This window comes from Cetorhinus maximus, chromosome 20 (assembly GCF_964194155.1).
Source record: "Cetorhinus maximus chromosome 20, sCetMax3.hap1.1, whole genome shotgun sequence".
Taxonomy (NCBI): Eukaryota; Metazoa; Chordata; class Chondrichthyes; order Lamniformes; family Cetorhinidae; genus Cetorhinus; species Cetorhinus maximus.
In genome coordinates this window covers 72,410,333-72,423,598 of record NC_135898.1, presented here as the reverse complement: position 1 = coordinate 72,423,598, position 13,266 = coordinate 72,410,333, and positions in this window count along the sequence as shown.

Sequence of the window (13,266 nt, the reverse complement as noted above, 5' to 3'; positions counted from 1 at the left end):
TTACCTGCATTGTGTCATGTGTATACTCACCAGACTGATTCCTGCGATGGCAGGATTGTTGTATGAGGAGAGATTGGGCCGACTATTCACTGTATTCACTGGAGTTTAGAAGAATGAGAGGGGACCTCATTGAAATGTATAAAATTCTGACAGGGCTGGGCAGACTGGATGCAGGGATGATGTTTCCTCTGGCTGGGGGGGGGTCTAGAATAAAGGGTCACAATCTCAGGATACGGAGTAGCCCATTTAGGACTGAGATGAGGAGAACCTTCTTCACTCAGAGGGTAGTGAACCTGCGGAATTCTCTACCACAGAGGGCTGTGGAGGCCAAGTCACTGAATATATTTAAGAAGGGAATGGATGGAACTCTAGACTCTAAAGGCATCAAGGCCTATGAGGAGAGAGCAGGAGTATGGCGTTGAGATAAAGGATCAGCCACGATCATATTGAATGGGTGGAGCAGGCCTGAAGGGCTGAATGACCTACTCCTGTTTCTATTTTCTATGTTTCTATGTTACTGAGAATAGAAATTAGACTCAGCAACACAAACTCAGGTCAAACAAGTACAGGTGGCTCATGGATGAACCACCATTTTACTGCTGCATTACCACCTTTGCTAAAGTTCTTTCTGTGAGTTCTCAAGTATATGTGCAAGACAAAGTTTTCACCATTGTGCTGGGTCTCGTCCATGCCACTCTGCACTGTGGGAAATGGAGCTTTCCATTGGCAACGTTCATGTGCAAAGGTGTGAGGTTGTGATCCAACATCAGACATGGAATGCAGAAGATTTGAGATAAATTTACAATGAGCTACCAAATAATCAAGTCTGAATTTAACTTAAATTCATTTAAACTAAATTTACATTTATGGTAATTTATCACTTTTGACTGTTTAATGAACCATTTAACACGACTTTAATGAATAGTTACAAAGATTTAACAAAAAGCCTCGCTTGATTTCACTTTTCAATCTTCTGTTTATAATAAATGGAAATATAAAGCCAACAGTGAAAATGGTAGATTCAGGGCCTAACTTTCATGAGTTTCAAATGATGTGTGATACTTGGGTTTGTAGATAATCACCCGATAGATCAAACATGAAAGCATTTGGATATCCTGTCAAAAAAGCTCTTTTAAGATCGATGCGGAGATTCTGGAGAATGATGCTCGGGACATCAGATTAAGGGTTTACTCACTGAAAGAGATAACGGGCCGTCGATTTTTAGGCCCCAGTGGGGATGAGCCTGGAAGTGGGCAGCTGCTGAACTTTGAGCTGCCGGACTAATCTTCCAGAGGCGGGATGGCAGAGGTGGGGGGGCAGGCAGCAGCAGGGAACAGCCCAGCTGCCTGGAGGCAGCTGCCCAGTGGCAGACCTATCTGCTCATTCTATTTTTAATTTAAAAGTTTAAAAAGTTGTACAGTGAGTGCCTCCATCTTGAGGCGCCCTCCTCTCTCTCTCTCTCTCTCTTGACTGAAAAGTCAGCCTCCTGCTTCTTCCGTGCTGCAGGGCCTCAACTGGCTCTTCAGCCTCAAGAACTACCCATCATCCTTAGCTAGTGGGCCATTTATTGGCCAATTCAGGGAAAATCACAGCTGATGACTGTTCCCCACATAGTGTGGGCTCTGACCTCCATTTGACCCTGAAATCAGGGTTCCAATGCCATGGGACAAGTCCTGCCTACCGTGATGGCTGCTGGAGAAGGTAAACATTAGAAGAGCCTAATACTTTCACCCTGATGACAACATGCAATTGCTTCACAGTGACATATTTTAATAATGTAACCTCATCGGAGACGCCTTGTTGCAGCTTTTGGTGAACAGATTTGATGAAAAGGTTTTGGCAAGTACTTTCTGAGATTGATTTCTTTTTGTGCAGACTTAGGAGTACAAGTTTATATAAAAAGACTACAGTATGCAAACAAAGAGAAAATGAAAAAGACAGTGGCCGAGAGAGGGCCAGGTAAACATAGAGGCTGTCTTAACTTTTTAAAAATTCATTCATGGAATGTGGGCGTCACTGGCTAGACCAGCATTTATTGCCCATCCCTAACTGCCCTTGAGAAGGTGGTGGTGAGCTGCCTTCCTGAACCACTACAGTCCATGTGGTGTCGGTACACCTGCAGTACAATGAGGAAGGGAGTTCCAGGATTTTGACCCAATAGTGGTCAAGAACTGGTGATATATTTCCAAGCCAGGATGGTGAGTGGCTTGATGGGGAACTTCCAGGTGGTGGTGTTTCCATGTGTCTGCTGCTCTTGTCCTTCTAGATGGTAGAGATCATGGGTTTGGAAGGTGCTGCCTAAGGAGCACTAGTGAGTTCCTGTAGTGCATCTTGTAGGTGGCACACACTGCTGCTACTGTGCGTCGGTGGTGGGGGGAGTGAATGTTTGTGGATGGGGTGCCAGTCAAGTGGGCTGTTTTGTCCTGGATGGTGACAAACTTCTTGAATGTTGTTAGAGCTGCATTCATCCAGGCAAGTGGAGAGTATTCCATTACACTCCTGACTTGTGCCTTGTGGTCAATACTGGACAGATGGTGGACAGTGTTTGGGGAGTCAGGAGGTGAGTTACTCAATGCAGGATTCCTAGCCTCTGACTTGCTCTTATAGCCACAGTATTTTTTTGGCTAGTCCAGTTCAGTTTCTGGTCAATGGTAACCCCCAGGATGTTGATAGTGGGGGATATGGCGATGCTAATGCCATTGAATGTCAGGGGGCAACAGTTAGATTCTCTCTTCTTGGAGATGGTCATTGCCTGGTATTTGTGTGGCGCAAATGCTAATTGCCACTTGTCAGCCTATTGCGCAGTCATCAGTGAACATCCCCACTTCTGACCTTATGATGGAAGGAAGGTCATTGATGAATCAGCTGAAAATGGTTAGGCCTAGGACACTACCCTGAGGAACTCCTGCAGTGATGGCCTAGAACTGAGACGATGGACCTCCATCAACCACACCCATCTTCTTTTGTGCTAGGTATGACTCCAATCCACAGAGATTTTTCCCCCTGGTTCCCAATAACACCAGTTTTTCTAGGGCTCCTTGATGACACACTTGGTCAAATGCTGCCTTGATGTCAAGGGCAGTCACTCTTGCCTCATCTCTGGAGTTCAACTCTTTTATCCATATTTGAACCAAGGCTGTAATGAGGTCAGGAGCTGAGTGACCCTGGCGGAACTCAAACTGAGTGTCAGTGAGCAGGTTACTGCTAAGCAAGTGCCACTTGACGGCACTGCTGATGACCCCTTCCATCACTTTAATGATGATCGAGAGTAGACTGATGGGGTGGTAATTGGCTGGGTTGGATTTATCCTGCTTTTTGTGGACAGGACATACCTGAGAATTTTGCACATTGCCGGGTAGATAGCAGTGCTGTTACCGAATTGGGAACAGCTTGGCTAGGGGCGCGGCAAGTGCTGGAGCACAAATCTTCAGTGCTATTGCCGGAATATTGTCAGAGCCCATAGCCTTTGCAGTATCCAGTGCCCTTAGCCGTTTCTTCATAGTTTGTGGAGTAAATCAAATTGGCTGAAGACTGGCACCTGTGATGCTGCGGACCTCTGGAGAAGGCTGAGATGGATCATCCACTCGGCACTTCTGGCTGAAGATTGTAGCAAATGCACTGATGTGCTGGGCTCCCCCAGCATTGAGGATGGGGATATTTGTGGAGCCTCCTCCTCCAGTGAGTTATTCAATAGTCCACCACCGTTCACGACTGGATGTGGCAGGACTGCAGAGCTTAGATCAGATCCTTTGGTTGGATTGCTTAGCACCATCTATCACTTGCTGCTTATGCTGCTTAGTATACAAGTAGTCATGTGTTGTAGTTTCACCAGGTTGAGACTTCATTTTTAGGTATGCCCGGTGTTGCTCCTCCTGCATACCCTCCTGCACTCTTCATTGAACTAGGGTTGAATCCCAGGCTTGGTGGTAACGGTATAGTGGGGGATATGCCGGGCCATGAGGTTACAGATTGTGTTCGAGTACAATTCTGTTGCTGCTGATGGCCCAAAGTGCCTCATAGATGCCCAGTTTTGAGTTGCTAGATCTGTTTGAAAGCTATCCCATTTAGCACAGTGGTAGTGCCACACAACACGATGGAGGTTATCCTCAATATGAAGATGGGACTTTGTCTCCACAAGGACTGTGCAGTGGTCACTCCTACCGATACTGTCATCGACAGATGCATCTGCAACAGGCAGGTTGATGAGGATGAGGTCGAGTATGTTTTTTCCTCTTGTTGGTTCCTTCACCACCTGATGCAGACAGTTTAGCAGCTATGTCCTTTGGGACTCCGCCAGCCCAGTCAGTAGTGGTGCTACCAAGCCACTCCAATGAATGTTGAAGTCCCCCACCCAGAGTACCTTCTGTGCTTCCTCCAAGTGGTGTTCTGCTGTGGAGGAGAGTGAGGGGGGCGTGTGGTTTGGCAGTACATGGTAATCAGAAAGAAGTTTCCTTACCCATGAGACGTCATGGGGTCCAGAGTCGATGTTGAGGACTCCCAGGGCAACTCCTTCTCAACTGCATACCACTGTGCCACCACCTCTGCTGGGTCTGTCCTGCTGGTGGGACAGGACACACCCAGGGATGGTGATGGTGGTGTCTGGGACATTATCTGTAAGATATGATTCCGTGAGGATGACCATGTCAGGCTGTTGCTTGACTAGTCTGTGGGACAGCTCTCCCCATCTTGGCACAAGCCCTCAGATGTTGGGGAGGAGGACTTTGCAGGGTCAACAGGGCTGAGTTTGCCATTTTCTTTTCTGGTGCCTAAGTTGATGCTAAGTGATCCATCCGGTTTCATTCCATATACGCTTCTTTGCGGTTTGATACAACTGAGTGTCTTGCTAGGCCATCTCAGAGGGCATTTAAGAGTCAACCACATTGCTGTGGGGTTGGAGTCACAGGTAGGCCAGACCAGGTAAGGACGGCAGATTTCTTTCCCTAACCAGATGGGTTTTAAGACAATCAACAATGATTTCATGGTCGTCATTAGGCTTTTAATTCCAGATTTTTATTGGATTCAAATTCCACCATCTGCCTTGGTGGGATTCAAACCCAGGTCGCAGAGCATTCTGAAGAAGAGTCATACGGACTCGAAACGTCAACTGTGTTCCTCTCCGCAGATGCTGTCAGACCTGCTGAGTTTTTCCAGCTATTTTTGTTTTTGTTTCAGATTTCCAGCACCCGCAATATTTTGCTTTTATTGCAGAGCATTACCCTGGGTCACTGGATTACTAGCCCAGTGACAATACTAGTAAGCTACTGCTTCCCCTCTCAAAAAATGAAAGTAAATATCTGTAGATTCCTGGCTTACCACAGAGATTTTGACTTCTTTATTATGAATGAAGATCTGGAGAGAGAGAAAGAAAGAGAATGAAATGGAGAAAAAGAAAATGAGAAACAAATTCATATGGTGCCTCTCACCAGCTTAGGATATCCTAAAGTGTTTTACAGCCAAATTATAACACATTCAATTAATTTGTTCACAACAACATCCCCAAAAAACCCCAGAAAAATAAATGCCCCAGATAATTCATTTTGGTTGAGCTATAAATGCTGGTCAAGTCACCAGGTGAACTACCCTGATCTTTTGTCACAGCTTCCTTTATGACCACCTGAGAAGATAGAGTGAGCTTCAGTTTAACAGTTCATCCAAAAAATTGCATCACCAACAATGCAGCACTCCTTGAGAAATGCACTGTCGCATCTGTCTAGATTAATATGCACAAGACCTGCAGTGGGCCATGAACTCACATCCTGCTGACTCAAACCACTAGTGTGCTACCACTGAGTCAACACTTGACACTTGAAACAAATTGGAAGATCTGACAGAAGGTTTGGTGTGTGATTCAGCAAGCCTGTACTGCAACCATAATGTAAATAAAGAAAACTCAATGGTTCCAATATTATCTAACATCCGACTTTCCAGAGTTCTCTAGAGTGATCACTGGAAGCTCAGAAAAAAATGGGTACTCAATAGAGACTGAGGCACGAAGGTATAAGCAGAGTGCTGCATGAGGAATTCATGCATCAGTGCTTTGCGCCGCTCTCCCATATCCAACACAAAATACAAGCCTTCCTGAGCAACCTAAATCTCTAGACCCCTTATCAGAAGATTCTCCCCAGGCAAAAAATGGTATGGGGGATTGGCAGCCAGAAAGCAAAAAAAAAAAATTCAGCTTGCTTCACAACAACATATAACTTCCCATTTTACAAGCTTATGAGGAGCAGGCAGTAGAATAACTGAACAGTTATTTTCATCACATCATAAGAAAGAGGACCAATAAAATATTCATCGATTCAATGATTTGTTTCATTGTGAACAGCATCATTTATTTAAGTGTTTGGCGAACACACAAAATAACTTGCTAGACACTTTGATAAAGTTGGAAGCCATGTACAAAACAAAAAGTTCTGTGTAAATAGAAGATACACACAGGACCCAATATGAACGAAAATGATACTGTTTATTGTGTTCGAGAATTCATTAATACGTTTTCTCCGCTTTTTGCTTCTCTGAAGACCTTGACCTTCCCTGGGATACAGTTTGATGGGCAGCCTGATCAGTTTGATCCCCAGTGCCTCATTCAAGTGGCTATTCCTCATGTGTAAGCCTCAACAATGAGGTTTGACAGCCTATTCAGTATGAAAGGAAGCAGAGCCTAGTGCACTCCCCAAGCACAGATTGTCTGATGGTTAGCAGTCAGGTGTGGAAACCCTTCTGGATTTTATTTTCTTGCCTAATTGAGGTGTTGATCCCTAGTTATTATGGAATGTCTTGTGTTTGCAATTGAACAATGTGATACTAAATACATTAGCTGGGTTGTCATACTGATTGTCCATACGTCAACTCAACTTCCCACCACCACACCCCCACAAACACCCTCAACCAGTTATGTCCTGATGTTTGACTCATATAAAATATTATTTTTTGGGCATTTGCACAATTCAAGCCTTCCTCAGCTAACCGAGAAGCAGGTGTTGTGAGTGCACATGTAGAAGTTAATCCCTTGTGTGCGTATTTTGAGGCAGATGAAGAAAAGAATGGGGCTAAGGATAGATCACTGGGGTATTCCAAAGGAAATGGTAAGAGAAGCCAATGCTGGAGATGATCTGGCTACAATCAGGTGGGTAGAATTGGAACCAAGTGAGGGCAGCTCCACCAAATTGAACAATAATGGGAAAGTGCTGTAGAAGATGATGAGATCGGCTGTGTCAACGACAACAGAGGAATTGGGGAGGATGAGTGATATTGCACCTTGTTCACAGTGACCAAAAAGGTAATTTGTGACTGACAAGGCCCACTTTAGACTTATAGGAAGGGTGGAGAAGTGATTGAAACAATTCAAATAGGGAGTGCAACCTGCCCAAGGATTATTACACAGAATATCAATTTGATCCACAACTATTCAACCCCAGTCCGCTGTTACTAGATAAACTTTTCCCCACCCTTGTCCTGGCAGCATCTGTACCAATTCCTTCTTATGCCATTCAAATGAAGAGAACACAATTAGAAGCAGCCAACATGGATTTCAGAAACGAAGATTTTGCTAAATAAAACTGATGAAAATTCTTTGAGGAGGGGACTGATAACATGAATAAGGGAAATTCTCTCGATGGACGGAACCTTCTGCTCTCTCTAGTGGCATGTTTGAAAGCGAGAAGAGCATTTAATCGGGCAGGAGGGTGGCAGGTGAGCATCCCACCATCCACCACCACAACACAAATTGGTTTGGGGTGGGAGGGCCCATGGTCGACCTGCCCACTCCACAGCCAATTCAGGCCCATAAGTGGACAATTAATGACTACTTAAGGGCTTCATCCCATCGTCACTGGTATTAACCCAGCTGCAGCAGGCCCTGTCACCATGTGGCCTGCACAGCAAGTAAAGCTGTTCGGGCTGCTTCTCGTCTCCCAGGGAGTGTGGTGGGGTCCTTCCGTCAAAGGCACTGAGTGCCTGATCGATGGAGCTGGCACATGGGGAAGGGGGTGCCCATTGAGAGCCATCCCCTTGAGACAGGCCTCTGATTGTCCGGCAGCTCTTGGCGGGCGGGACGCTGACCTCCCCACTGCCTGATTGGCTTATGATTCTGCAGACCCTCCCCAAAAGAGGCAATGCGGGTCTCTCGCTGGCTCTCACCAATCAGGAGAGGCCCCTGTTGCCTCCACAAGATTCCGCCCAATGTGGTGATGCGATGACTTTCAAAAGGCCTTGAAAAAAGTCTTGGTGATTATTGGAGAAGATTAAGGATGATAGAATTAGGGGAAAGGTAAAAACTGTCTAGGAAGGGAGAAATATGAGGTAGGAATTGAGGAGGGAATGGAGCTGTGAATGCAGTAATTGTTTACTGTACATTGCCTCCAAACTAGACCTGGCAGGAAATCTAGGTGACTTTTCTAAAGACTGGGTCCTGGATTTGTGCCACAGGAAAGAGCCTCTCCGTTGTGGTGAAAATGGTAGACGTGCCCAAAAATTGGAAGTCCCGCCCCCGAACATGACACTTCCCATTTTCCCAGGGACAGGAATGGGGGCTGTTCGCGTTCCACGCATATGCATTTTATGGAGGCATCCGGCCATTTAAATCATCAGCTGCCTCCACTCAAGTCAGGTTTTGGTAGCCCAGGAGTGTGGAACCCAAAGTGTGCAGAGGAGATTTACAAGAATGCTGCCAGGGTTTGAAAATGCAGCTATGAGGAGAGATTGGATAGGCTGAGGTTGTTTTCCTTAGATCAGAGGAGGCTAAGGGATGACCTAATTAAGGTGTACAAAATTATAAGGGGCCTAGATAGTGCCTAGACAGTAAAGACTTGTTTTCCTCTAGCTGAGGGGGGTCAATTACCGGGGGTGTAGATTTAAGGTGATTGGTAGAAGGATTAGAGGGGAGGCATGAGGAAAATCTTTTTCACCCAGAGAGTGGTGGGCATCTTGAATAGACTGACTAAGTTGGTCGTTGAGGCTGAAATGGTCAACTCATTTACAAGTTACCTGGATCTGCACCTGAAGCTATGGAGCAGGTGCTGGAAAGTAGGATTAAAATGAGCGGCTAGTTTTTAAAAAATCTTTATGGCTGAACTTGCCAATAGTATGTTCATTTCCCTCATCCAAGTCATTGATATACATTTTAAATAATTGTCGCCCCAGCACTGATCCCTGTGGCACTCCACTAGTTTCAGGTTGCCATCCTGAAAATGTCCCCCTCCACCCACACCGCCTCCCCCCCCCCACCCCCCCCCACACCACCTGTATCCCAACTCTCTGTCTTCTATGAGTTAGCCAATCCTCTATCGTGTTAATATACCACCCCCAATACCATGGGCTCTTATCTTATTAAGTAGCTTTATGTGTGGTACCTTATCGAACGCCTTTTGGATATCCTAGTATATTACATCTACTGGTTCCCCTTTATCTATCCCATTTGTTTCCTCTTCAAAGAATTCTAATAAATTTGCCAGGCATGATTTCCCCTTCATGAAGCCATGCTGACTCTGCTTGATTAGATTATGTATTTCTAAATGCTCTGCTATTACATCCTTTATAATAGACTCCAACATTTTCCCAATGACAGATGTTAAGCTAACTGGCCTATTGTTACCTGTTTTTTTATCTCCCTCCCTTTTTGAATAAGGGTGTTATATTGGCAGTTTTCTAATCCTCTGGGACTTTTCCAGAATTTAAGGACTCTTGGAAGATTACCACCAGTGCGTCCACCATCTCTGCAGATATTTCTATTTATATCCTAGGATGCAACCCATCAGGTCCAGGAGACTTATCAGCCTATAGCCCCATTAGTTTCCCTAGTACTTTTTCTCTAGTGATAGTTATTGTATTTGTTTTCTCCCCCACTTTTGCCCCATGATTATTTAGTCTGGCAGCACAGATGAGATCATTCATCATCTTTCTGCACTGGATGACCGACCTCTTCTGTGCAGCGTTGGCACTGACCACCACTGCCACTGCCTCCCAAGCCGGAGTGCTGAGATGGTTGGACGTCCTGCAGCCAGAGCAGGGGTGGAGGACATCATGGTGGGCCTCCAAAAGACAGTCCAGTGATGGTCACTGCACTCCTCTTGGCTTCCAGGGCTATGTCTTCACTGGGGCAATCCTGGGCTGTGGGCATTGCGAATTGTTTGTGCGGCTGCACTTGGGCACCCAACGTGAGGAAATTGTGAGGTAACAGTGTTGTGGGTGATTCAGAGGCCACCTGCCAGCCAGTTGGCTTAGTTTCTTTGGCTACATCATTAATGAAGCGGGAAATGGACGATACGGCGGCTGGCAGGTAAGATGTCTTTTCCGACGTCTGCCACCACACTTAGTGCAATTCTTGTTTGAAAGTCTGCACCTCTGACAGTGCAGCACTCCCTCAGTACTGCACTAAAGTATAATCCTGGGTTTTGTGCTCAAGTCTCTGGAAAGGGACAATCTTCTAACTCTAAGAGGTGACAGCAGTAACCCCCTGAGCCAGGGCTGACATTCAATTGACACTAAACAGTTTTGCTGAGTTTGCCTCAGTTTGCTGTTCCTGGTACAGGGCAATATCCTGGGTAAAGCATGATTTAAAATCTCACACTTAGAATTTGGCTGATGGAGACAGGTCCAGAGAGAGAGAACAAGGACTAGACAGGGGATGGAGGATGTGAAAGGGCTAGAGGAGTGTGTATAAATATCTCGTGATGTGTGTAGCTAGTCATGTTTTAACTGTGCTCGTATTCTTGCTGTGAGGTATACAGCTCATGACTGAAATTCTGCCCTATGTGACAATTCAGGTATACACTCAGAGCATATGGCAGCTTGACAAATACATGAATAGGATGGGAATAGAGGGATACAGACCCCAAAAGTGCAAAATGTTTTAATTGACGGGCAATATGATCGGCGCAGGCTTGGAGGGCCAAAGGGCCTGTTCCTGTGCTGTACTTTTCTTTGTTCTTTGGTGCAGACATGATGGGCTGAATGGCCTCTTTCTGCACAGTAACTTTTCTATGGTTTTATGTTATATATGGTTCTATTAGATGTGGTAAAAGCAGATCTAATCCTTTGTGGGTTTGTTTGGATTGCCAGGGCACCCCTTTGGATATGTTCTCAGAACATATTTGGGGTGGTCAGGTGCCCTTTAGAATTGTTAAAAGTAGGCATAAGTGTGCAGAAAAAGTGCAAAATCTCATTAACTGTCAAGCTCATTGGAACTTTCCCTGTCTAAATCAACTGCCAAGACTGTCAGAAGCACCTGGTAAAAGTACCTGTCAAGAACGTCAAGAGGACCTGTCAAAACTGTCAAAGGCGGCCTGAAAAGAGGACCATCAAGAGGATTAGTCAAAAGCACTTGTCAGAGGGAGCTGTCAATCTGACAAGCCATTTAAAAGTCCTGGTTTGAAAATATAAGATCCAGTGTGTTAAAAAAATATCATTGCTTGCTATTTCATTCTGTCTATTGACATAAGTCCTGAGGGCTTCCATTACTGGATTAATGCTGCACCTGATTTCACAACAATTCATTATCACAGTAGGATGCCTGCCATTTCAGTTTGATTGATAGCTACAAGTGGCTATAGACTCTTTGAAGTGCGACTATGAATTTCAATTCCCATTGTTATATGGGATTGTGCACTTGAATGGAATGTTTGTTGTTTTAAGGCTTTATGTGGTTGAAGGAATATAAATTTGGTAAATGGGTTTTTATGTATGAGAGTGTTTTTCAATATAGTGAAGTCTGCAATACACAAAGTTCTATAAAATAAAGTTCCATTTTATCGCATCTTTGCATGGGTGCTGAGGTCTGCCCATGGTGGATACTGGGTGAGCTGGCATGGTGGGTATAAGGGAAAATGGTGGTAGGTGGAGAGGCGTGGGTTGGCACTAAGTTGACATGGGGCTATAAAGGGCCATGGGGAGTGGGTACAATGACATTGGTTGGCATGAGCGTATGTGGGTAATGGGGCGGGCAGATGGCATCAAGTGGCAGGGGTTGGCATGGATGGGGTATAGGGAATGTGTGGGGGTGGGTGGATTGAGGGGCAAGGGCTGAAGGGATTTTTCATGTATTTTTTCTTTTTTGCATTTTTGGACACTGTGCCGGAGTCCTGAGGCAGGTCTTCCTACCAGCCTGGCTCCATGCCCGTACTTCAGGGGTCACCTGCCCCAACTTCTAATATAGCCTGCCCCCCAGACCGAAGATCTGAAGTCCGAGCAGCCATTTTTAAAAGGCAGGTTCATGGAGTCTGGAATTCTCCCAACTCAGTGCATCTGACTCACAGACAAAAACCCAGGCTTAGGACTTATTGTAAGAACTTAATTTGCAGTTTGCTCTGGCAGTGGTTTCAATTATTTATATTCCTTTCTTCCTATGGAGTCACACCTGTTCTCACTTGATATCTGTTTTGATTATTCGCGCCTTCTCAGCTTCATGCCAAACCATTCATTGTAGCGATGGTGGGTGGGGTTGGGGAAGTGGGTGAACATGAAGTTGTCTCTACATTTTTTAATTGCTATTATTAAGATCAACTTTGACAACTTGGTGCTTCTTGTTCATATGCAGGTTTACAGAGATTCATAATTATATTTTGAGTCAAAATATTTGTATTTGTTTACCATTGTATTCACTGGCTCTATTGAATCAATCTATTTGCAGTCCAAGATAAAATAGTAAGTGGAGATTGGAAAAGTAATTGTGTTGTCTGTTAGTAAACAGACCAATCTAATTGCCTGTAACTATTCACAAGCTTCATAAAGACAAAGATATGTAGAAAAGTATTTTGCAGTTTTGGGAAGGATGGCTTTCCATCAGCTATTCTCCCTCATTTCGATTTACCAACAGGTGTGCATCTGTATCGGGACAGCTGGTCTGTGCTGTGTGATAGGAAAACATAACTGTTAAGGGTGTGAAAATGGATGAATCAGCACCACACCGCCCCCCCCCAACACTGAGTCTGTATAACAAGAAGTGCTTTCTTTTCAAATTTGCAGATGCCCACAGTTTTATGGATCTATGATGCCATCAGTTCACTGCGGGTCGGAGCATTAATACTTAGGAATGTCTCAGAGAATGATTCCATCCAATGTAAAACAAAATCAAGTGCACAGTTCCTACAAGGGAATTAATTAAGAAACAATTGCCCTAAAATTCAACAGCACCCACTCCACTGACAGAAATATGGTAGAGTGGGAACTCTCATCCACCCTCAGCTAAGGCACAAGTCAGAAGTATGATGGAATACTCTCCATTTGCCTGGATTGCTGCAGCTCCAACAACACTCAAGAAGCTTGACACAT